This window comes from Neovison vison, chromosome 2, assembly GCF_020171115.1.
Source record: "Neovison vison isolate M4711 chromosome 2, ASM_NN_V1, whole genome shotgun sequence".
Classification (NCBI taxonomy): domain Eukaryota; kingdom Metazoa; phylum Chordata; class Mammalia; order Carnivora; family Mustelidae; genus Neogale; species Neogale vison.
In genome coordinates this window covers 56,259,193-56,284,046 of record NC_058092.1, presented here as the reverse complement: position 1 = coordinate 56,284,046, position 24,854 = coordinate 56,259,193, and the positions used below count along the sequence as shown (strand labels likewise).

At 45.3% G+C, this 24,854-nt stretch overlaps 1 protein-coding gene across 1 annotated transcript in view; it reads left to right on the top strand.

Annotated features, from left to right (window-relative positions):
* The first annotated feature begins 3,598 nt into the window (after positions 1-3,598).
* Positions 3,599-24,854, top strand: part of GNG12 (G protein subunit gamma 12) — a 131,254-nt gene continuing 109,998 nt past the window's right edge. The window contains exon 1 of the mRNA XM_044238441.1: positions 3,599-3,729. The gene's annotated coding sequence lies outside the window, so the exon portion shown is untranslated. The remainder of the gene's footprint in view (positions 3,730-24,854) is intronic.

The following is a 24,854-nucleotide window of genomic DNA, read 5'->3' as shown; positions in this document are numbered from 1 at the left end:
TTGTAACTGATTTTAAAAATCAGTTGTTCTGAGTTATAAAAACATTTCTCTTGCTTGCTTCATGAAAGATTATATAGCAGAGAAAACCATCTCTCTTTTTAAAAAGATTTTATTTATTTATTTGAGAGAGAGAAAGTGTACCTTGCCAGTGGCTGTGTGTGGCGGGGTGGGGGGGTAGGGAGAGAGAGGGAGATGGACAAGCAGACTGTGCACTGAGATGGAGCTCAAGGGCGGCTCGATCCCAGGACCCTGAGATCTTGACGTGAGGGAAACCAAGAGTCCAAGAGTCTGTCAAGTGAGCCACCCAGATGCCCTATGAGAAAATCATGTCTTCTAAAAAAAATTAATTTCCATAGAATTGGAACCTTAGAGACCATTCTCTTAAAATCTATTTTATTTTATTATTATTTTAAAATTTTTTAAAATTGCTTTATTTTAAAGACATGCAAATGTCCAGTAGGGTTAAGTGCCCCAAATTCACACAGTTTGTTAGTGGCAAAGTCAGGACTTGATCCCAAAGGCTTCATCTCATAATGTATATTTTACATTACTACACTGCTACTCTTGGGCAGTTGGTTCATTTATTTGTATTTATTTGTCTCTAGTGCCATTGGAGGGGTAGAAAATAATTGGGCCAGAACGTAAGGGAGGGAAAAAAAGGTTTTTTTGAAGGAGAGGTGCCTGGCTGGCTCAGTAAGTTGAATGTGTGACTCCTAATCTCAGGGTCTTAAGTTCAAGCCCCATGGTGGGTAGAGCCTACTTAAAAATTAAGAGGCACCTGGGTGCCACAGGTGGTTAAGCAACTTACTTTTGGTTTCTCAGGGTCATGAGATTGAGCCCCATGTTAGGCTCTGCACTCCTAGTGGAGTATGCTTGAGTTTCTCTCTCTGACTCCCTCTGCCCCTCCCTGCTGCACTCTCCTTCTCTCTTTTAAAAAAAAAAACAAAAACAAAAACAAAAAAAAACTTAAAAGAAAAGTTAAAAATTAAAAGTCTAAAGGGGAAAAATGGGAGATTAAATAGTACAAGAAAGGTGAAATGCAATCAAAAATTGTCCAGGGGCTGCCCAGAAGACCGAGAGTCAGGCCCTCCTGGGCTGGGCTGTGCATTCCTGTTCTGACTGACTCTAAGCCTAAGTGAGATTTCAGAGATCATCTACTGGAGCGATACTGTGGAGTTTCTCCCAGATCCTCTGCTCAGCGCTGACGCATATGTTCCTGACCATTCCCAGCTGTGTCCATCAGCAGGTGTTGCCCTCAAGGAACTGCTCTGCCTATGGGTACACCTCTTCCCAGGAATGCCGGACGTGGAGAAGATTACAAAGGCCCACTTCCTGGGACTCAATCTGGTTTAATTCTGAAGAGTCACACAACTCCAGTACCCTCTGGGCTCTAGGCCCAGCTGTAACCACATTGACAGGCAGCTTCTCCCTCTGCCCAATGCTGCCAACCTCACTTCCTTACAAGTGAGGTGTCACTTTTTAACTACTTGCCAATTAAACTTCAAGTAAGGTATTTCTAGGTAACTCCATCTAAAACACCACCCGAATTAACACTTCGGGCATAGGCTCAGAATGGGACTAAAACCCCAACCTCCTGCCACATCATCTTAAGAACCTAAACCATTCTCAGCTGTTTTCCTTCTTTTGATGGCTAAAGTGCCTGTTACATACAACTTAACCTAAGCCCTCCTCCTACCAGGGACAGCCTCCCAAGCTGCCGGATGCCCACTACTAGTGTATTCTATAAGGTGATTATGCTTGCACAGGATGGGCTGGTGTTTTACTTTAACAGTTGTTATCTTAGCTGGGGATTTCCCAGAAGCAGACTTCACGATGAGGACTCAAGTGAAAGTGATTTTATTAACATCCAGACCAACTTCACTAATGTGACATCTTAGAGTCATGCACATCTGTGCAGAAACATGGGACCCCAAATACTTGGTCTAATACTCTGTTGTTGCCAGCTTGAAATTCTTGATAAGTTAGGAACATTTATCTATATCTTGCATGGGGCCCTGCAAATCATGTAGTTGGTTCTGATTAGAATGGGTTTCTAAGAAACACTGGTAGGGGATGTAGGACCTAGAGGGGTAAGAAGGGCAAGCAAAAGAATGTGATATCAAGCAAAATCCTGAAGCAGAAGGGAGGGAATTTGGCCCAGTCTCATAGGGAGCTCCGTAGACAGCAGAGAGCCACCCTGGAGTTGTCCCAGCTGGAGGCTAAGGGACTAGGACGGCAGTATTTATACATGCATTCTCAATCACTGGTTGAGAAGAGTTACTCAGAAGAGTAACTTCTGGCTGTCCCTTGTATAGGCAAAACAAATCCGGCAGCTGAGCGCCATACTCAGTGAGATGCACGTGTCTCTTACCACACCCACACTCCCAGGGCAAGGCATCCAATCACTGCCTCTACCTACAAGTATGTCTTTTGCATCCTGGTCCAATGGTTTCACTGGGAATGATACTCGATACCCAAGTAGGGGGTCGGGAGGAAAGTAAGAGTAAAGATCATGCCCTAACTGTAGTCCTTGGCTGCAAACTTCCCTGGGCTTCACTTCCCTTCAGTTGGTGAAACTCAACACACAGACATCCTGCACCAATGCCACCAGACCATTTAAGCATGGACTCTGCCCACACTGGTTCCAAGTGACCTACTTTGGCCTCACCTTCTTTTTTGTCTTCACCCTGTCAAACAAGAAAACAGATACCTGGGGATAAGCAAGAAGTCTGCTGAGTGGTAGGATTTCTTGTACATCCGCCTTTTTGACTCTTTCTGGACTTTTGGAGGGTGAGCGCCTCATCTGATCATTTTTGTGTCTCTCCACCAGCTTTAGCATGATGCTTAGCACACAGCAAGTGCTCAGTGAATGTTCCTTGAATGACTGTTTGTATGAATAGTTCGAACTCTGTGTAAACATTAGACTCTTCAAACTACCTGACCCTGAATCCATTCAGAAAGGACCAACCAAATCCAATTAATTCGTTATGCAGAACTCTGCCACGTATGGGTCATTTGGAAGTGCAGATTTCATGGGGGGAGAAGTGGAGAAGCTCCTGATGGGCGCATGCACTTCAAATTGAACAATCCGCAGTTCCATCTCCATTTTCTGGGAAACAAAATCTCCCCATGGCCCCAGGGCCCTTTAAATTTTACTGTGACTGTTTTCTTAAGAAATTCCTGGAGCAGAGCCTAACTTTTGTGTAGGGGGTTGGCAGCGCTCACATTCGCGGCCCAGGGGACGGTTGGCATAGGGGTTAGCGAGGCGTTCGCACGCGAAGGAAGCTTTGGAGGAGTCAGAGCAGCCGGGTGGAGGGTCCTGTGAAGTGGGGGACCCCAGCGTCCTTGAACTCCAGGGCGTCCATGAGTTTGGGGAAAGGAAAATGGGGACGGCCAAGGCGGTCAGACGTTTGTGGAGCTCTACAGCTCCCGACCTCTCCCCTTTGGCGGGCGGGACACGACACGGACTCGGCAGCCTAAGCCCAGAACAGCCTGGGTGCCTGGGCGGGTGGGAGGGCCAGGGCCGGAGGAAGGAGTCCGGGCCGCCGCCGCCCCGCCCGTCGGGCTGTCCGCCCCGCCTACCCCGAGCGAGGCGGAGCCGGCGCCCGGAGGAGCGGGAGGCGGAGGAGAGGTCGGAGCTGTCTCCAGGAGCCCTTAGAGACCGAGTCCCCGGCGGCGGCGGCGGGGGGAGCGCACCGGCAGGCGAGTGGGCACGAGCGGCAGGCGCAGGTGGCGAGTCTGCTCCCTGCGGGCACAGGGGCGCAGCGCGGGGCGTCGGCCGGCCAGTTCGGGGGCCGTCTCCGAGTTCCCGGTGTTAGGAAGCGAGATGGAGGGAGGGAAGGGAAGGGAGGAAGGAAGGAAGGAGGGAGGGAAGAGTGTCCCGGAGGGCGGGGACTGGTCGGGGCACTGGGCGCCGGAGAAGGGGATGGGGGAGGGAGGGCGAGGGACGTCGAAACCTGGAGGCGGACTGCGCGCTCGCCCTCGACGGGCGGCGGCGGGGGAAAGCGGGGGCCCTGTGGGGCTAGGGCTGGGGGCGCGGGCGCTGGGATGGGGGCGGGAGCGGCAGGAAAGGTCTAGCAGCTCGCCTGCGGCCGTGCGCCCCGCGCCCAGTTGGGGTTGGGAGGCTCCGGTGTGCCCAGCCCTTCCTTGCAGTGGTGCCAGGCTCTGGAGGCGGGCAGGCATCTAGGGGCGACCGGGGCGCCACGCCCCTCTTCCCTACTTTCTTCCGCTCTTTCTTGGGATTAGCGGGCGGGCGAGCAGCCCTGGAACCCGCTCGCTGCTGGGTCTGGCGGGGAAGTAGCGGGTCAAAGAGGAGAGCCCAGGTCACACGTCCCGCGAGGGACCCCAGCAGTGAGTGGGCTCGAGACTGTATTTGCAGGTGGTATGGGGAGGTCGAGGCTCAGACGAGAGTCTTGCTTGAATTTTTTTTTTTTTTTTTAAAGCATTGTCGGGACCCTTATTACATGGATCAGGGTGACCTACCCCCCTTCCCCCCCCTTAATTTTAGCCAAGGCAGACCAATTAAAACTAATTTGAAAACACTTTTAAAACACTGCCACTAAAGGCGTCTGACACTTGTCCCTCGCCTTATGTTTGTGTCTTGTAAACTTAAGCCATTCATAACTTGCACAGAAGAACTCGTTAAATCACCGCGGTGGAGTTAAACTTTGGACAGCAGGGAATCCAAGAGAAGAACTGATGAGGCCTTTTATCTCGTAGTCACCCTTGACCGGGCGTGGTTGTATACAAACAAGGTTATAGAGTAGGAAATGGGCAAAAACGGGAGAGAAGGGAGGTCCCCTGCGCCCACGTGTCGGGGCACGTTTAATGGCTGCTCTGAGTGGAAACAAACCGGGAATTTATTAGACCTTGTGGAGTTGGACAAACTTCACATGATTAGCTTCCTTCCCATCAGTTACTTCCTTTCCTCCCCTGCTGTCTTTGCGGACACTGTTTATATTTCCTGGGGCTGTTGTAGCTTCGTCTGAATGGACTGTCTATAATGAATCTTTTGGGTGTTGTCAGAGTCAGGGTCTGTGTCTGTGTGTTCGCTGCTTTAAAAGCGGAGTTCGGCTTTGTTTTTAAAGTGGTAGTCACCACACTGCACCATTGCTGGTGCTTCTCAGTTCTCCCTGTAAATCATGGCAGGATGGCGGCCCTCACCTAGGAGAACCAGGAAGGCAGGCAACGCAAGAATGATGGGGTTGGGTTTTACTATTGCCAAAACAATCACAATCAAGTGAAGAGCTCTTTTTTTTTTTTTTTTAAGGCTAAATTGTATGTATTAACAAACCCCTTTTTTCAATAAACAAACATGATTTACACACGTAGTTTTTAAAAGTAATCAAACATTTTATAGACTCTTCAGTGGTAAAAGGACTCTGGGATCCAATGTTTAGTCCCTTTGCTTCCCTAACAGTTAACTAGCACCATAAAACCCTAGTTTAAGTCCAAAAAATGCTGAGCAGTCTAACAACTACGTGTTTAGACCTTATAAAAATGTGGTCGTATTTTTACTGTGTTTAACCCAGGTCATTCACTAGGTCTTGATCCCTGACAGCATTTGAATTTGTGTAGAAATACGTAAAAATGTGAAACTGTTTCACAAGAGACTAAGATTAATACCTTAAATCTTTCTGTGTAGCAAGCTCCAGTCTCATTTGAAAGATTAGCTCTCTAACAGTGAGATTGGTGGTGTTGGGCTGCTTCTTGTCCTTCCTTGTTGAAGGACATGGGTGGTTGTCAAGTTGTGATACCAGAGAGCTTCATAGCCAAAACACTTGACGAAGTGGTTCCCTAATGCCAGATTAATTTTTTTTTTCTGTTGTAAACCTCTCTGATACAAGAAATTAAAAATTTCAAATGTAGAATCACATTGTTCATTGCTAGATAAATGGTCAGATTTGTATAGGGTGTTTTTTGTTTTAAGTTTTGTATATCAGTTTAAGCTTAATTCAGGGAGGTAAGTTGTGGAAGTCAGGTTTTTCTGAGGCCTGATGTGGAAGAGAAGCCATTTAACAGTGGTTTGAAGTGTGAGTTTGGATGTGGATAGACCTGGATGGGAGTATTAGCTATTTAATCTTTTCAGTCTGATTGGTAAAATGTGGATGATAGTGGTCTCTGTCTCAAGGATTATTATGAGAATATGTGAAACAATCTTTGCAAAGCACTTTGACGGCACTTAACACAATTAATGTTCAACATGATTAGATATTTTACTTCTCTAGCTTAAGCTAGCAGCAGGCTATTGGATAAATTACAAGATGGCAGTTTAAGCCTTCTGGAAATGCTAGATAGAGCTATTTTAAATTCCAAAGAAGATACCTGATCCTATAGGTAGAGCTATCTCTCTATCAATCTAAACATGTGTGCCATGTTTCTACCACAGTGGTATGAATAATTATGATTGATGGATCAATCGCTTTAATACGCTTTTATTGCTGAAATTATAGTCATATAATATTTTTAGAGCCAGGCAGTCAGAAACGTTTCATTGATCATATTTTAAATTTAAAGAGAGTTTATATTTTTAAAAGTTGTGTTTATTAGCCTGAGTAGAAATTAAACCAGAAACAGACATATTTATCTTTAACCAAGTATGATTTTTAATTAAAGTATGAAAAAATGTGACCCAAGGGTTTCCATTTATTTTTCATGTACTGATGTTCAATGCCAACAGATAAGCCATCAGAAACATTTAGGACTGTTTGGGAGCATATTGTAAACGTTTTATTAAAGTGTTGTGACTGGTTGTAAACTTTTGTGAGAATGAGTGTTTAGCTGATTCAAGGACTCTCCTCATCACATTACTGAATCAACTGCAAAATTTAAAAAATGCTTCTCTCTTTAAGCCTAATTCTTTTAAGCACCTGTTATTTCTTCCTTAATGCATATCAGGTACCTGTGATTGGACTGATTGGAATGGTAGTTCCTTTAATGCATGACTTCCCGTTTTACTGATTGCCCCAGAGAGATACAGAAATGGAACTTTATTTAAAAATTGTAAAGGGTACAGTGTTTTTTAAAAAATATAACTGTTTTTTAAATAATTGTAAGTGGTACAGTGTTATTATGAATTATTTCTTGCCTATGACATTATATGCGGAAGCAGTGAAGGACCTGATTACCGAATCTTTTCACTCCTAGAATCTTTTCTAGAATCTTTTCTAGAATCTTGATTACCGAATCTTTTCACTCCTAGAACATCATAGCATAGTGCTAGATTCCTGTCTTATGCTTCTAGGTGTGTGAAAGTGTGGGCAAGTTGCTTCATATCTTTCTGCTTCTATGAGGTATTGTGAGGGATAAAAGAGTTAATCTACCTAAAGCATTTAGAACAGTGACTGGCACATGGTTTCTGTTCAGCAAATATTAATGTTAAATTATTCCTTCCTGAGATTTTTCTCATTCTAAATGTTATATAATGAGCATGCATTACTTTTGTAACAAGGAAGACAACTATAGGAAATTTTAATGTTTCCCCTAAATCTCAAAAGGTTCAGTAATTTAAAAAGTCTTGCCAGACAATGCTTACAAAGTAAGAGAACATAAGTAGACAATTGTCATTGCATTTCTTAAATGTGAAATGGATTGCTACATTAATTTGTTCAACAAATTAATTCTAGATCTCAATCCCATTTTTCTTTCTTATTAGAAATTTAAAAAATAAAACAGTAATCCATGAAGTTCTGTGTTATGGTAGGTTACATAGGGGAAGGACAGTGTGCACAGTTACAGTGCATTATTAACAATTATAGCTAGGTCAAAAAATTTATGCAGATGAAGGAAATTCTAGAAGAAAATTCAGACCAGTGGATGGTGGGATTCTGGGGCTTTCCCTTTTTTGTATCCAGTTTCTCCAGTGAATGAAAAAAAAATATATACATATATGTGTATAAATACATATATATATGTGTGTGTATATATACATATATATATAATCTTGCATAACAGTTACTCAGTAAAAACTCTGGCTTATTAGCTACAAATAGCAGGATTTTGTTTTAGAAAAAAATACTGGATTGCATAGCAGTTGAAGGTCCTTAAATGTCAAAACCTTCGTAGTGAGAAATGTTTAGCGGTAAAAGAGAGGCCCTTTCAGAAGTTTGTAGTTTTATCTTTTTTTTTTTTTTTTTCTTTAAAGATTGATTTACTGGAGAGAGAGCAAGAGCATGGGGGGTGGGAGGGACAGAGGGAAAGAAAATCCTGAAGCTACTCCCTGCTGAGCGCAGATCCCAACGCAGGGCCGGTCCGGGATCCTAGAACCTGAGCTGGAAATCCAGAGTGGGCAGGCCACTTAACCGACTGAGCCACCCAGAGGCCTCTGGAGGTCCATCTTAAGAAATGTCTGGAATTAAGCTTTGCATACGGACCACATCTACCAAGCTTGACTTTATGGAAACGGTCACTTCTCAGGTCTAGATCCTGCATTGACAAGCTGCATGCACACACTCCCTTCAGCTGTCACATCCTCCTCCACAGTCCCGAGGAAGACATCAGTGCATTCAGTTTAACAGGAAAGTTTGACGGATTAAAAAAAAGTACTTCCAGTGTAAGTATGTGCTTCCATGTATTGAGCTGTTCCCTGTCCTGGGCCCCAATATAAGCCCTTCACATTTATGATCTCACTCAGTCCTCACAACAGCCCAGATGAGGAAGTTGGAGGTGGGGGGCCCTCAGAGGCAAGACCAGAATTGGACCCAGCATGGTTCCGACTCCACATCCTGTGGACTGTGCAGGCTCTGCTGAAGCTGGCCTGGAGGTGTATCCCATGAAAGGGGCTGGGGGGAAGGGGAGTGGTGGTTCCATTTAGAAACTGTAGATCAAATTAAGGGAAAGATGGGTAGAGGAGGTAGAGGACTCTTTAGGGGTGTGCTGACCCTGACCTGAGGAGAATTATTACTGCCTTTCCATCAGCCTTAGCCCTCTTCAGTCAGAGAAGTCAAAGCTTCCAGAATTGCCTCAGAGACTCAGCAGGCATGAAGTGATCTGTGAAGTCGGCCTCTCCCAGAGAGGCCTTGAGAATACAGAGGAGGGAACTGGCCTGCTGAGTGCTGTTCTAGAACCGCCTCATACCAACCGGTCCTGCCCTCCCCACTGTGCCTCTCTCAGGAACTGCACTGAGCAAGTGACTTGGATCTAGGGTAGAGTGGAGTGATTTGACTGAAGGTTACTTGTAGCTGGATTTTTCCATTTATTGCCTAGTCTTAAAAATCATTTCTAGTGTCACTTAAATGTTGGGTTTATCATGTCAGACTTTATGGGGTACCATAAAAGTGCTTAGTGTGAGAGTCTGGTTGCTATCCTCTCACAAGGAGAGTTTCTGTCTTCTTTTAATGGATCTGCATTTCAGAAGATTACTGTATAATAAAAACCAGAGTGTTGCAGATGGGTTAAGACTTTTGATACTTTCAATGCTGCTGGAGAATTAGTAGCTAAAAGAAGAATTTCTTTTAGGTCTGCTTGTGAACCAGTTGCTAAGAATCTTTTGTAGTTTTTCACATTCGTTGATTATTAGCAGAGACTTGGCTTTCTTACAGAATAGGTGATCATTCTCCTTGCAGTCCATGTTATGTAATTGACATAGGACCCCCTTTGGTTGACCAAAGAGAGTCATGTAGGTTCTGGTTTAACTTGGGTGGCATCCTTATAAATATTCAGTGGTGTGGGCTATGAATCAACCATTACCTCTGTACTTGCATCTCTGTACAGGGAGTTCAGCCTGAATGGCTCTGTGCAAACCGCACAAACCCCTTGGGGATGGAATCTTAACTTTACCGATAGAGAATAATCGGGCTTTTATTGAGCTGCAGATACTATGGGCCAAAAGGTCCTGGAGCACTGAACCTTAAACCCTAGCTCTCACCAGGACCCTTTGACTAAGACCCCAAGCTTGTGGTGACCTCAATTTTTGTCTGCTTTTCACAGAAAAACTTATTACAGAGGAGCAACACAATTTATCTATCAACTTGGGCTAAATAAATCTAAGGACGGAAAGAGGAATCAAAATCCAAAAGCTGCTTGGATTTTATTGAGGCTCAGTGAGGACTTTGTTGCTGTAAAACCATCACACTGGGTTTATTCAACCTGAATCTCAGGCAAATTGGAAAGTGTTGAAGCCAGCCGACTTGATCCCTGTCCTGTACCCAGACTACTGAAACCTTTTGAATTATTAGAGCGTGGCCTGCACGTGAGACCACGAGGTTTGGGGTGTATAATGTCATGATTGGCCGTTCAGACAAGTTGTCAAGGGAGAGTCGGATGCCTGGCCAAGTAGCAGAAGGATTGAATTGTGAGTTCTTGACAGGGCTGCCTTGAACTCTTGTACAGGTTGTTCACTGCACAAGAGTGTCTGGCCAAAGAAACAAGTAGGGGCTCAGATCTGCTCCAAGAACCCCATGCTCTAGGCTAGAACTGACTCTTCCAGGAGAGAGGACTTCTTTCTGATGCCATTGAGTCCTCAAGGCTAGGTGCACTTGGAGGGGTTGCTTTCTTCTGACTCACACAAGGGCACAACGTGGCTGCATAGCTCTGCTTCTCACAGGCCTCTTCAGCCACAATAAACTTGAGCTGCCATGAGCCGGTAGAGTCTGGCACATAGTAGGCGTTTAATAAATGCCAGGGGAATGAAGCAATAAAATCACGTTCTCTGTAGTGTGTGTCCGTGAAGTGCATGGGCCAGTGTTCTTTGTTTTTTAATCGAATCAGTAAAATTGATTGTATGTACTAGGAAATGCACGTTCAGGGGCACACATGCCATGGGATGGGTTTCTTCCTCTTCCATTTGTCATTTCCTAAAGGGCAGGTAAAGACCAGTGCTTAGGGGCTGTTGACATTGTTTACTGTTTGTCGAACACCAGCAACATGCTCAGTGTTGCCTGATACGTGCTGGGGTCCCTGCACGCCTTTTATGGTCTGATGAATACATTGGTGACTCCTGGGAATGTGCAAAGGGATTTGTGTGGTTTATTGACCAGCCTGGGCCCTTTCCTTGGGACGGGGCCGGGCAGTGGCTACAGGAGCCTTTGGAACTGCCCTGTGAGCAACGGCTTCTCATACGGAATGATTTTTCTAGCTATGGTAAGAGGAGGAGAGCCTTATTGCTAAAGCTACCAAAAACGAAGAAAGGGAGTTTGTCTGTGCCCCCTCAGTGCCAGCTGGCACTTCTTGCATACTTTCTCTTTTGAGTTGATCCTTTAGAAAGCCTACTCTCAGAATTAACTTCCTCTTCCTGGCGGCTCTCCGGAGAGGCAATCACACAGCAGGTAGGACCAGTCACGTTGGATTGGTCAAACTAAGACAGGGGTTCTGAGGATAGGGGCGCTGGTTTGTACTTAGGACTTTGGCCCTCCGCACCTTCATGCAGGGACGGCAGAACATACAGGGGAAGAAAAGCTCACAGTACAGAAACCTAAATGCCTGTTGCATTTTATCTTGGTTAAGTGCAGCTTTCTTCAGGCAAACTCAGATTCCCAAAGCAGAAGTAGCAGGATTCCCTACTGAATTTCTTGAAATAGCAGATTTCCCTATTGCATTTATACTTATGGTTTGATTTTACAAAATGCCAGGAAGCTCAACTTTTCAGGACTCTCGGTTGAATTAAGTGGAATATCCTGGTACATGCTTTCCCTCTTTTTTTTTTTTTTTTAACATAAATAATCTGACGAGCAGCATGCTTCAGCCATTCCTGTCCAAATTGAGAAAGCAAATAAATGCTGGCATGTTGCCTGGGAGATAATCTTAGCATTTCTGTCTTTGCCTCCCGTTTGCCTGCAGGTCTCTGACTTTCTTCTGGCTGCAGTAAAAGTCAGGGGCCTCAGGGACACCTTCCACCCCGCCCAGCAGGTGATGTAGAACTGGGCAGAGATTGAGCTCTCCAGCCTTGCTGGGCTCACCTGAGCTCTGGACTGAGTTTCGCGCATTCACAGATGTCTCTGTGAGAACTCACCCGCCTCTGTGCAAATCTCCCAGATCCCTTCTGAGCCCAACCCCTCCTTAGACAGGCGACTCCCAGGCTGGTCCTGTCCTCTTCTTCATACTCCGGTGAAAAATGGCTGTACAACCTCTTCAGTTTTGTTTTGTTCAGTGAGCTTTACACCCAGTGTGGAGCTTGAGCCCAAGATCGTGAGATCAGGAGTCACATGCTCTACTGACCGAGCCAGCCAAGCGCCCCTCTTCATTTTTTTAATAGGTCGTGTATTTATATTATGTGGTCCCCCAAGCCCTCATAACCATATGTAAAGGTAAACCCAGAGAAACCTTGCTCCATCCCTTCCCCATCTAAGTCTTCCCAGGGTGCAACTGGTAAATGTAGCAAATAATATATGTATGTATGTGTGGGCGTGCGCGTGTGTGTGTGTGTGTGTGCATGCGCACACACGTGTGTGTAGTAGTAGTAGGTGCTGGAGATCTCCATCAGCACACGGAGTTCTCTGTCTCTCTCTAGCTGTACATTATTTTGTCAGTCCGTGGGCGCACCATCGTTTATTCAACCAATCCCCTTTGCCAGACTTCTGGATTGTTGCCAATCTTTTGCTGTTACAAACAGGTCTGCAACAAACAAAGGTGTAATAGGTCCTTTTGCCTTTGTGCAGCCGTACCTTCAGGACCGATTCCCAGAAGTGAGATTGCCGAATCACAGAAGGGTTGACTCATTTTGCCTTCTTACTGACAAATGCACTGGATGGCCTTAATCCCACAGCCCCACCAGCAAGAAGTGTGTCAGCTCTTTCTGTTTTTGCTAACCTGGTTAGGGAGAAACGGTAACATGGAGTTGTTTAAGTTCTTCAAACAATGAGTGAAGTGGAGCTTTGGGGCCATTCGTTCCTTTCTCCCTGTACGCTGTCTGAGCCTGTCCATCCTTCTGCGGGCATTTATTGACCTTTCCTCCGGAAACAAGCCTTTTGCCTACATTGCTGTCAGAATCTCTTAAATACAGACGTAAGAATGCGGTGGCTCTTTTGGGCCTCAGGGTAGAGGGGGCTGCCAAATTGTCAGTGCAAAATTGAGAGAAGTGGAAAGTAGGGTTTTATGCCAGTTGCTAATGTCTGATTTATAAATAGTTTTGGGCTAATGGTATTATTAAACTGGGGCTTCTCCAAAACCATAATGAGGATGATCTTCTAGTCTAGAATTTCTCCCTCTCAAACAAAAACAAGAGAAGAGATTAAGAACGTATAAATTCCAGTGGCATTTCCTGTGAGATCTTTTAGGAAATCTAGAGTTTTCTGTTGATGTGTATCTCCTGAAAGGCTCTACGCACTGCATTTTTTGTTTTGTTTGTTTACCCACTGAATTGGGCTCCTGTTCTCCGTTTGACTTCAGCATCAGGGAGCTGTTCTACTCTGTAGCCAGAATGAAAGAGAGGAAAGAAAAAGTGCAATGTGAGTAGACCAGTCGGGGTTCAGGATTCAGCAAGAGGTGTGGGACTGGAGTTGCCCAGAATTGTCTTTCTTCTTGACAGGCTCTTTCTGTCAGCTCTGGGAAGGATAGGTTCACATAAAATTAATTTTCATCTTTTTAAAAATGAAATCCGTCAAAAGAGAGAGAAATTGTGGTTTAGCAAAAAAGATGACTGGTTTTTTGGGTTTGCTTTTAGAAATTCATATGAGGCAGTCCTGTATAAAGTTAGCCTACAGCTCTATCAAAAAAGAAGAAGAAGAAGAAGAAAAGAAAAGAAAAGCTAAACCAACCCCACATCAGCCACAAACTGTCCTTCCTGGAGCTCGCACATGTATAGAGGCCCATCAAAGCTCCAGAAAGAAGGACCTGATGGGCCCTGATTCCCAGGGCCCAGTGACCCCTTTCCACTGTCTGAATGTGTCGATGATCCTAATTTATGAAGGAGGCTTTTCAGTTCTCTGGATGCTTTTTAGTTTTCCTTCTACTACTTCTTTCTGTTGCCTTAGTGTTGGCCTCCCCCACTGCAGTGTCGGCTCATAGACAGGCTCTTGGTCTGCTGTTCTGTCCCCAGTACGTAGAAGATTGCCTAGTACCTTGAGGTGCTCCATCCACGGTAGGTGAATAATGCTGGAGGGTAGGTAACTTCTGGACTTGACTGGGTCTTGTCAGTCACCCGCATGCGATAGGGATGCCTGCCAGATGTGGGCCTGGCATGGGGGCGTGTCGGGTCAGCCATTCCTGGCCTGGTCTTTCAGCAGGATTTTCACCCTCAGGTGCTCTCTGATAGTATGCGTGATGGTTTAGGGCTCAGGCTTATGGTTTGAATCACCTGGACAAGTCACTGACTTCTTAGAGTCTCTGTTTGCCTGTTTGCAACATAGAGATAATAACAACAAATTCAAGAGGCTATCAGTTATGGGACATGCCATTATTCTGTGTGCCAGTAAGAAAAATACTGCTATTGATTCAACTCTAACCCACGGCAACCCTCATCAGCCTTAAGACTTTATTAGTTTTCTATGGCTGGAAATAATAGAGTACTACAAATTTAACAGCTTAAAGCGGCACATGCATATTATCTCACAGTTCTGTAGGTCAAAAGTTGCATGGGTTTGGTTGGTTGCTCTGGGATTTACAAGTCCTACATCTTAGACTTTTACAAGTCCTACATCTTAGGCTCTGGGAAGGATCCATTTATAGGATCATTGAGGTTGTTGGTAGACTCCAGTTCCTGGCAGTTGTCAGGCTGAGGTCTCAGCCTCGTTCCTGGTTGTCTGCTGGGGGCCACCCTCAGCTCTTAGAGACCTTTCTCTGGTCCTTGTATTTGGACCCTACATCTCAGAACCAACAACAGGTCTTTCTCATGCCTGGAATCTCTTTAAGGTCTCCTGCTGTCTTTGCCTCTGGCCAGAGAAATTTCTGTTTTTAAGGGATCGTTTGATTCATTTGGGTTTACTTGGATAATCCAGACTGAACCCCCCCCATATTAAGGTTTGTAACCTTAATTATAACTGTGCAGTCTCTTTTGCCATGTAATATAATATAGTCACAGGTTCCAGGGATTAGGACATAGGCAGCTCTGGGAGACCATTTTCCCTACTCAAAAGAGTCATCCCAGTATCAGGGATGTGATAGAATATGCTTCTTAGAATTAATGAAATACTATCTTTAGCTTAGGACTAAAGGAGCTACTGATGTATATAAACATTCAGTGTGTTAATAGTAAGTGCTCGGGTAGTAAGGATTGTTATTATAATTAATATCAGGATCATACTGCTCGCATTAAACCTATTATCTTTAATTTCGGTGGAAGTCATTCACAGTTAAGTGCATTTGGCGCTGATTGGGAGGAAATAGTGTTCCAGCAATTAATTTGATGACCATGAGGCTGTGCTAGTTGGGAGCTTTTGCATACACCTATTCTCACCTTGAAGTGGCCTTCTGAGGTAGGTGATACCAGCAACGTTTACAGGTGAGGAAGCAAGTTTGGAGAGGTTGAATATTGCTTAAGAGCTAGTAGTAGTGGCATTTTGCTTGGGCTGAAGTCAGTGCTCTCCATGGTACCATGTTACCTGTCCCGAAGTCCCTGGTGGTACTGTGTGCAAAGTGCAGTAGGGAGTGGTGTCCACCAGGTTTAGGGGCTGGAGGGATAGACATTGCCCTGTGACATGTCTGTCTTGTACTCATATGTTTCTTTGTTACTAATGTTTTAGATCATTGAGGTCCTGTCTCTTCATCCTTTTTACAGTTTTTAATAAGGACAAAAATGATCCTTTCTCATTCAACAGGTGTCTGTCAGTTAGCTACTCTGGGGATACAGTGGTAAACAATACTGTGATTTCTAATGAGAAGTATATACATGGTTCTTCCCTTTCCTAAAACTCTCGGAATTTTTTAAGTGATGGGAGTGCTAAACATTCTTTTGCTATGTTAATGAGGTGGCTTTTGAGCCCCACCTGAGGATGGAGGCTGGTTATCAGGGGGAACTAACCTCCTGGTTAGAAAATTGGAACTTTCAGTCCCACCCCTCTGACCTCCCAGGAGGGGAGAAGGGCTGGAGTTTGAATCAGTCACCAGTGAGTGGTCAGTGATTTAATCAATTGTGTCTATGTAATGAAGCCGCCATGAAAACCCAAAAAGAGGAGGTTAGGAAAAGCTTCTGGTTGGCAAACGCCTGGAGATGCAATGCATGGAGCACACGCCTGGGGAGCTCAGTGCCCTTTCCCCACACCTTTCCCTATGCATCTCTTCCATCCTGAGAGATAGCCTGGTACAGTGAGCCAGGAATGTAGTAAATAAAATGAGTTAAGTTCTGTGAGCAACCTTACAAATGAACCAAACACAAGGGAAATGTCATGGAAACCTTGGATCTGTAGTCTGTGTTTCAGAAATACAGGTGCTACTTGGGCTTGAGACTTGGGTCTGAAGGGGCTGGCAGTCTCGTAGGATTGAACCCTTAACCTGTGGAATCTAGTGCTGTCTTTCCAGGCACATAGTGTCAGAATTGAGTTGAGTTGTGGGACACCCAGCTGGTGTTGAGAATTGCTTTGTGGTGTGGCTCTCCCTTCTCCCCCTATCAACTGGAATTGGTGACTAGAACCCTTTTACATACTCTGTGTGATTTTCAAAAGGGAGCTACGTTTACCATTGGCAAATTTCTGTTTTTTAAACTATTTTAAGTGCAAGCAGGACAAAGGGGAAAAGAGAGAAGGAATAAAAGAGAAGATTCAGCAGACCTGGAGTCTAAGTAGTAGCTACTCAGGTAGCTAGCTCAGCTAGCTCAATGAACTATCCTAAGATCACCATCTCTAGAATTTTCCCCAAGATGTACCTGCAGATTGTCTTTATCTTAGGCTCTTAAAATTCACGTAGACATTGTTGAAAACCAGTATTACCATTTTCCCCTCAAAACCTGCTTTTCTTCCTGCCTTCTCTAACCTGGGTCAAGACATCTCCACCCAGAATGCCAGGCTCCTAACCAAGTCACCTGGAACTCCTCTCTCTTCCTTGCCCACTTGCCGCTCAGTTTCTCCCACCAATGCATGCCACATCCACTTCCGAACCAGCCCACAGGCCTGCTTTTTCCCTGCACTCTCTCACCTGGGTGCTTGCCATGGCTTCCAAACCGACCTTGACCCTTCACACTGCCACCAGGGTGATTTTTCTAAAACTTCAATATGAATACGTCACTTCCTATCTTGCAGCCTCCCAAAGCCATCCCAGTCTAGTGGTTGAGGGCTCATATTGTCCAGGTTCAAGGCCTTCCTACAAGTTCTGGAATCGTAGAAGATTTATCTATTTGCTGTGTGTCTCCATCTCTCCGTTTCTAAAATGAGAGTGATAATCACACCTACCACACTGATAGGTTGTGGGATTGAAATGAGTTAATATGTGTGGAGCACAAAGCCCTCAGTGAACATTGTTCTCCCCCAGTGTTTGAAAGCAGGACTGGAGCTCATCTTTCCTGCTGCTCCGCCTGCCCCTCCAACCCCGCACCAGGGCCCTGCAGAGCTGGGACTACAGACAGCAGAGCTCTTTGCTGACAGGCTGCAGCTAGAGAAGCTCACGTGTGAAAAGTACATGTTTGGACATTTGCATAGCAGTTTGACAGTCACTTTACGACTCTTGAATCTAATAAAAAGTTGGACTTGCATTTTATATTTCATTTTTCTAGCAGTTGACTTTTTAGTGCATTTTATCCAAGTGTGGGTCCATGTTGAATTGGAAAGAAAACCGAAAAAGTTGATCTCTTTCCACGGATAATTTGAGAAGCACATCTGTGTTCCCACAGGCCCTCTGCAGTTGATTCACTCACACTGGCTAGGTTACCTTTACTAGGTGTGTAGTCTTAAATCTCTCTGAATGTTTTCCCATTGTTTCCTCGGCCGAGAGTTGATCACGCGTTTCTCAAATGCAGGTCTCTGGGGACAGAAGGATGAAGAAGGTACCGCCTCTACTTTTGAAAAAGTGTCGCTCATGCTACCCAGTAAATTCCTGCCTGTCTTTTGAAACCTAGCGCAGTTTCATTGTTTCATGCATTAAGAAAATGTTTTTTACGTACCAGCACTTTACGAGGCACTTGCTAGAGTCTTTCCCTGCCCTTGAGGACCATATGCTAATGGGGGTGATAGACACAGAAGAAAGAGATAACGGCAATCAGATAGGAATGTTCCATAGCAATGCGAGTTGAGAAGTGTGGAAGGACAGAGAAGGGGGAGCCTGGCTTCCTTGGCCTGGGTAAGGGGGCATGGGGAAGTCAGCATGGTTTCACAGTTAAAGTAGATACACTGTCATCGAAAGCTGAAGATCCAGGTCTTGAAAAGCTGAAGATCCAGGTCTTGAGGTCAGGTCCAGTGCCAAAGCTGAACTCTGCCACTCATTAGTCATGTGACCTTGAGTGACTACCTCTTGGTCTCAGCTTACTATAACCATACCATGGGCAAGGTGCCTTATAAATGACAAGTATAGGGGTGCCTGGGTGGCTCAGTGGGTTGGGCCTCTGCTTTCAGCTCGGGTCATGGTCTCAGGGTCCTGGGATCGAGCCCCACATCAGGCTCTCTGCTCAGCAGGGAGCCTGCTTCCCCCTCTCTCTCTCTGCCTGCCTCCTGCCTACCTGTGATCTCTGTTTGTCAAGTAAATAAATAAAATCTTTTAAAAAATAAATGACAAATCTATTCCTCTCAGTTCTGAAGACTGGGAAGGCCAAGATTAAGACACTGGCCTTAATGTTCGATGTCTGATGAGTGCCTGCTTCCTGGCTCATAGACTCACTGACCCCTCACAAGATGGGAGGTGGGGAGCTCTCTTTCAGGAGAGCACTGAATCCCATTCTTGAAGCCTCCACCTTTGTAACCCCGTCACCTCCCCCAAGGTGCCACCTCCAGTTACCACCGCATTGGGTTTAGGATCTCAGTGTGAGTTTTGAGGGGACACACACATTCAGACCATAACTCACTCTGAACTTTAGATTCCTCCTCTGTAAAATGAGGGCAACAGTCCCCGTCTACCTCACAAGGATTTTTGGAGGCTTCATTGAAGGCTTCCCAGCTCTCAGAAGAGCTGCCATAGACAACTCCCTCAATGTTAGATGCTGTTACTCTTGTTGTCACCTCTTTGCTCTCTTTTCTGCCTGCCTCTCTGGACAAATTTTTTCTTGTCTGGATTTCCAGAGGCATACTGTTAAACTAATTTCAACATTGAAATATGCCTGTCAGAGGCTGGCAGTCAGTCTGGTGTACACAGGACTAAATGTTTAGAGAATTTACATTGTATTCAAATCGAATTCTGAGCATGTCTTTTCAGAAGGGTTTGTGAGGAGTCTGGTTGTTACGGACTGAATGTTTATGTCTCCTCCCAAATCCCAGTGTTGAAATCCTAACCCCCCAAATAATGGTATTAGAAGGTGAGGCCTTTGGGAAGTGATTAGGTAATAGGGGCAGAGCTCTCTTGAATAAGATTAGCTGTCTCACCTCACCAACATGAGAGGACGCAGTGATGAGATGGCCATTTTTGAACCACACCAAATGTGCTGGCAACCTTGACCTTGGACTTCCAGCCTGCATGACAGAGAAGTAAATGTTTGTTGTTTAAGCTACCCAGCCTATGGTATTTTTGTTACAACAGCCCAAATGGACTAATATACTGGTCAAACATCAATTCCCTCTTTATAGACGGGAAAACTGAGGCTCTTTCTATAGTGTTGCTATTACTTGCCCTAGGTCATGGAGCTAGCTAAGGGCGGAGGGGAGATGGGAACCCCACGCCTGTTGTTTCCCCACTTTGTGCAGCCTTCTCAAGTCTACCCTGTGGGCTGGGAGTCTGTCCAGGTACTGGCCAGGCTCAGAACTACTTACCACCAGGCCCCTCCTGTACCAGGATGGCTAAGTCGGCAGGAACTGAGCCTGGAGAACCTGAGGACACCCTCCTTCCCCACCTGCCTGGCTGGCTGATGCCTCCCTGGTATTTATGGGTTGCACTCTCCAGAGGGCGGGCTCCCCTGGAAAGCTGATGCAGAGGATGGGGGACAGAGGTGGTCTGAGCTGGAGGCAGGAGACTACAGGGGGATGGAAGCAGTAGAATAGGTCTTGCCTAGGAGTGAGTAATTTGTAAGGAAGGCCGGAGAGCTCAGTTGAGAAGGACGAGCCCAGCGAAGTCAGGCATTTGGAGACTTAGGAAAGGTCTCGAGGATATCCCCATGGCAGTGAAGCTGGTGTTTCGACTTTTTTCCCCTCTCGGTAAACATCTTAATGTACTTTTCTTCCCACCTTCTTTGAAGGAGGTACCCTTTATACTCTGCCCTGCTCGGGAATATATTCTGTGCTCCAATCTCCTAGACCGGGTTGTAATCTTTATTATGGAGGCAGGGCAAAGGGATGAAGTCACACCAAGTTCTGACCCTGAACTTTGATCTTGAGAAAAGTTTAAAATTTAGGATTATAGCTTATCTTTAAATAGCTTTATCTTTTCTTTTTTCTTGTTTGTTAGAAAAAAAAGAAAAAGAATTCTCAAAGGGAATAGGATGTGGTGGCTTAGGCAGCCTTGACAGAGAAGAGACTGGGGTAGAGTGACTCGGGAGCTTGTCTCTATGTTAGAATCAGCTGGATAGAATTTTGATAATCACAAAGCCCTGGCTGCACCCAAACCCGGCAGGTCAGCCCGTCTTGCCTTGAGGCCCAGAGGATAGTGGAAAGCTCCCAGGTGGGTTCAGCACACAGGCAAGGGTGGGGAGCGCCAGGAGGGTGGCCTTCTTGCTGCCCGAGTTAACGCTCAGTCTGTGGTGAGGGTAATTGACACGATGGGGAAGTGGTGATGTGACCATCTATGGGTCTTAAGAGACTCTGCCTCATCGTCCTCATCTCCTTATGGGGCTTGGGAGCAGCCTTTGAGCGCACATCCTCTCTGGGCATCCCCTTCCTTGAAACACACGGAGCTCTCTATCCTTGAGCTATTGAAGCCATCCCTTAAAAAGCAAAAATCTTTTCCAACATATGAAGAAATTATTGGTGTGTTCCATTAGGTAAAGATAAAAAGGAGTATCCTTGAAGGGTGCATGTCACTGTTCCCACTTTGACAGTCACCCACAGGGTAACAGCACAGGTACATGGTGCCAAAGGGGTCTTGACCAAGACCTTTCTATCTCTTCAGCAAGTCACACCCCCTCCTGGCTGTTTTCTTAAGAAGGCTGAAGCCTGGCATTTTGTGACGTGGGTGTTACTCACTCCCAGGCTCACTGTATGGAGTCCAAGAGCAAATAGTTGTTTTTGAGGGGCATACATAGGCTTTTGAATTTTAACTAGAAATGGCTATAGTGGGCAGCATAAGTTTTGTTTTATGTCCAGGAGCACGTTTTTATTTTTATCAGGGAAAGGAAAAATGGTGAAAGAAGGTGACCTGTGAAATTTAAATTCATAGAAATGATTTGTGGGCTTGTTTTGCTGGATACAAACACCGTTTTGTTTTGTTTGACAGGGTTGGGATTGAATATCCATTCCATGTAGATTTCCCCCATTCACCCTGGAGAGCTAGGAGCATTCCATGTGGTAACACTTTCTGGAAGTATCTGAAAGTGGGTGTCTCTCAAAAACTCTTACTAAGGGTCTTACACCAAACAAAAATGAAAAATGAAATCTCAAGAGTACAACTCAGTTTTGTTTTGTTTTGTTTTTTTAATTTAAGATCTATTTATTTATTTATTTATTTGAGAGAGAGACAGAGCATGAGAGGGGAAAGGTCAGAGGGAGAAGCAGACACCCTGCCAAGCAGGGAGCCCGAAGAGGGACTCGATCCGAGGACTCCAGGATCATGACGCAAGCCGAAGGCAGTCACTTAACCAACTGAGCCACCCAGGCGCCCCTGCAACTCGGTTTTAAAACTAACTTCACTTTTTATAACTTTAATTATGAGAAGGAGCAGAAAGTAACTTTTCTGTGCTGGGTCTTGACCAGGCATTACAAGCTATGAAATATAATTAGTTCATTTTACAGAAGAGAATACTGTGACTCAGAAAGGTTCAGTAACTTGCCCAAGGCTGCACAGCCTGAATTCAAAGCTGTGCCTGCTCGACTATACTGTGCTGTTCTCTACTACTGAAAAAACACACATAACTCAGTAAGCATTCATTTTCTGGTACCTTTCAGGGACGTTTATTGTCCACAGAAGATTGTCCTGATAAGCACAGAAATCCTGAAAACACATAAAAGCATTGGAAGACTTGGCGCTTATGGAGTCAGCATGCCTGTTTCTTGAAGGACAGAAAGTCTAGAGAAGAGGGAGTGGGACTGCTTCCTGGATGGTACCATGTTTATAAAAAGCCCAGCAATCACTCATGCAAATTTGTTTTTAAACTGGCTTATAACAGCTGCAAAAACTGGAATTATCAGTTCGTAACTCCATTGTCTTTTTATTATTTATGATCTGCCCTTATTAAAGATGGAGTTCGTAGTTAGGAACAGTTCTGCTGATTGTTAATATGCCTGTGGTTGATTGTCACACTGAAGACGGTGTTTTGGTAGTTTCACCAGAAAATGATGCTGAGGAAGTTTAGAGTAGATGTTGCAAAAGTGACGGAATTAAAGGGTTGGCACTCTCCGGGATTTCAGGAAGGGCTCGGGGCTATCTGCAAGACGTGTTAGAACACAAATCTAGAAGTAGTGTTTGCTAAGCAGGTACATCTTTTTTTTTTAACTTGGCTTGCTTGTTTTTGCAAAGTTTTCTACGTATGTTTTTAAATTCAGTCCTTACAAGATGAGACAGTGTTCACTGTGCATATTGAAAAGAAGGGTACTATGATGGCAGAGAGCAGGATCCTGCCCCATAGATCATATTCCCAGCTCTGCCCCTTGCTACTGTGTGACCTTGAACAAGTTATTTAACCTTTCACTGCCTCAATGTTCTCTCCTGGAAAATGGAGCCTCCTCTTGCTGGGGCTGCTGTGAGGCATAAGGAAGTTGATATATATCATCTGCTGAGAACCGGGCCTGGCACTGAGTTAACTAGAAGCCCAGTAAATGTTTGCCATTGTTATTTTAATTAATTGGAGTTTAATTAATGTAATTGGATGGGCTGATGGGGAAGATGGTGAGCAGGAATATGCAGAAGCTCTGCGGAGCCAGCCGGCTGCTGATTCTGGCAGGATAAGTAATTCTGTCCAGCCTCAGGATTGGAGGCGCAGCTTTTTTATTCTCATGGTACTCCAGATTTATATTTCTGTGATCTGGAATAGTAGAAAGATCATTGAACTATTTGGTGTTTTTGTTGTTGTTGTTGTTTTGTTTTGTTTTTTAACACGCTAGCATTCTAGCTGTAGTTTCAAAAGTGTTAGACGTGGTCTCTGCAGGAAGTGGGTATTCAGTGCGGTAGAGCTGGACCCAGGAAGGGAGCAGGAGTTCTGTGAGGAGATCCCCCTGGTCCCGGGAGCTGGGGGAGAGGCCTCGTGCCCAGGCACAGGCTGATGCCCACACATCAGACCCTGTGAGGAGCCAACCCACTCCCCGGAATCATAATGAACAATGTAGTTTTCATTCCGAGGTGAAAAGAGTGGTACCAGTTTTCTGTAGGAATATATTTTTTTCTCCCCCTAAAATCCAGCATGTTTGTCATGTCGATCCTTAGGTGAGGAATCCTGCAGGGGGTTGGGGGGGGTGGGAGGGAATCCTTAGTATCTTTGGCACTTATTCCTAGGGCATATTTGGAGAGATTGTCTTGTGGCTGTTTCTTATTTTAACCCTTGAAATGATTAGAAGGATGCCGCTTCATTCTTACTCAGTGATTGTGTTCCTGCAGGAAATAATAGAGTCCAAGTGCATTATTCTCCTGATCTTATTTGATGTAGGGCCAGCGTGGCAGTCCTAGGAAAGAAGAGCGGGTGGTGAGAAGCCTGCCCTCTGGAGTTCTAGGTGCAGAGTCATGGGATGTTCGAGTTGAAAGGGGCCACTGTGGTCATGGAGTCCAACTTCGGCTTTTTACAGATCAGGAAACTGAAGCCCAGAGATTTGCCCGAGTTCCTAGGACTAATTGTGGGATCCCTGGGACTCCTGATTCCAGGTCCAGCTGCACCTTTGTCATATAGGGCATACTTCATTATTATTATTATTATTATTTTAAATATTTTATTTATTTATTTGACAGATAAATCACAAGTAGGCAGAGAGGCAGGCAAAGAGAGAGGAGGGAAGCAGGATCCCTGCTGAGAAGAAATCCCAATTCAGGGCTCAATCCCAGGACCCTGAGAACATGACCTGAGCCGAAGGCAGAGGCTTAACCCACTGAGCCCCCCCAGGCGCCCTTAGGGTGTACGTTAGAGCGGCTCTGTGCAGTAGAACTTTTCTCAGCGGTAGACATGTTTAGTCTAGTTACATGGGGCTCTTGAGTACTTGAAATGTGACTAGTGTAACTGGGAAGGTGAATTTTTTGCTTTATTTAATTTTAATTAAAGTTAAAATTGATCTAGCCACATGTGGTTCCTGGCTATCATTGTGGCCATCGCAGCTTTAGAGACATTGCGGAGGAGGGGAAGGCCGGTCTTCCTGACTGCCTCATTCTCACCAGGTGAGGTGCTTTCTTTTCTAACGGCTCCGGTGCATCTGTACTTCTGCCAAACCAGGAGAATCACTGTGGGCCAACCACTTTGTGGATGAAGGGTGGCCCCTCTATAAATGAGGGGGTTAGACTTAATCTCTCTCTCAGTGCTCGATAGGACTGCAGACCTGGTTCTTTTTTTTTTCAGATTTTTTAAATTTATTTGACAGAGATCACAGGCAGGCAGAGAGGCAGGCAGAGGTAGAGAGGAAGGGAAGCAGGCTCCCCACTGAGCGGAGAGAACGGCGAGAGGCTCAGTGAGCCCCCAGAACCTTGGGATCATGACCCGAGCTTAAGGCAGAGGCTTTAACCCACTGAGCCACCCAGGAGCCTCCTGCAGATCTGGTTCTTGTCGCTGATCAGCGCTGTGAACTTCA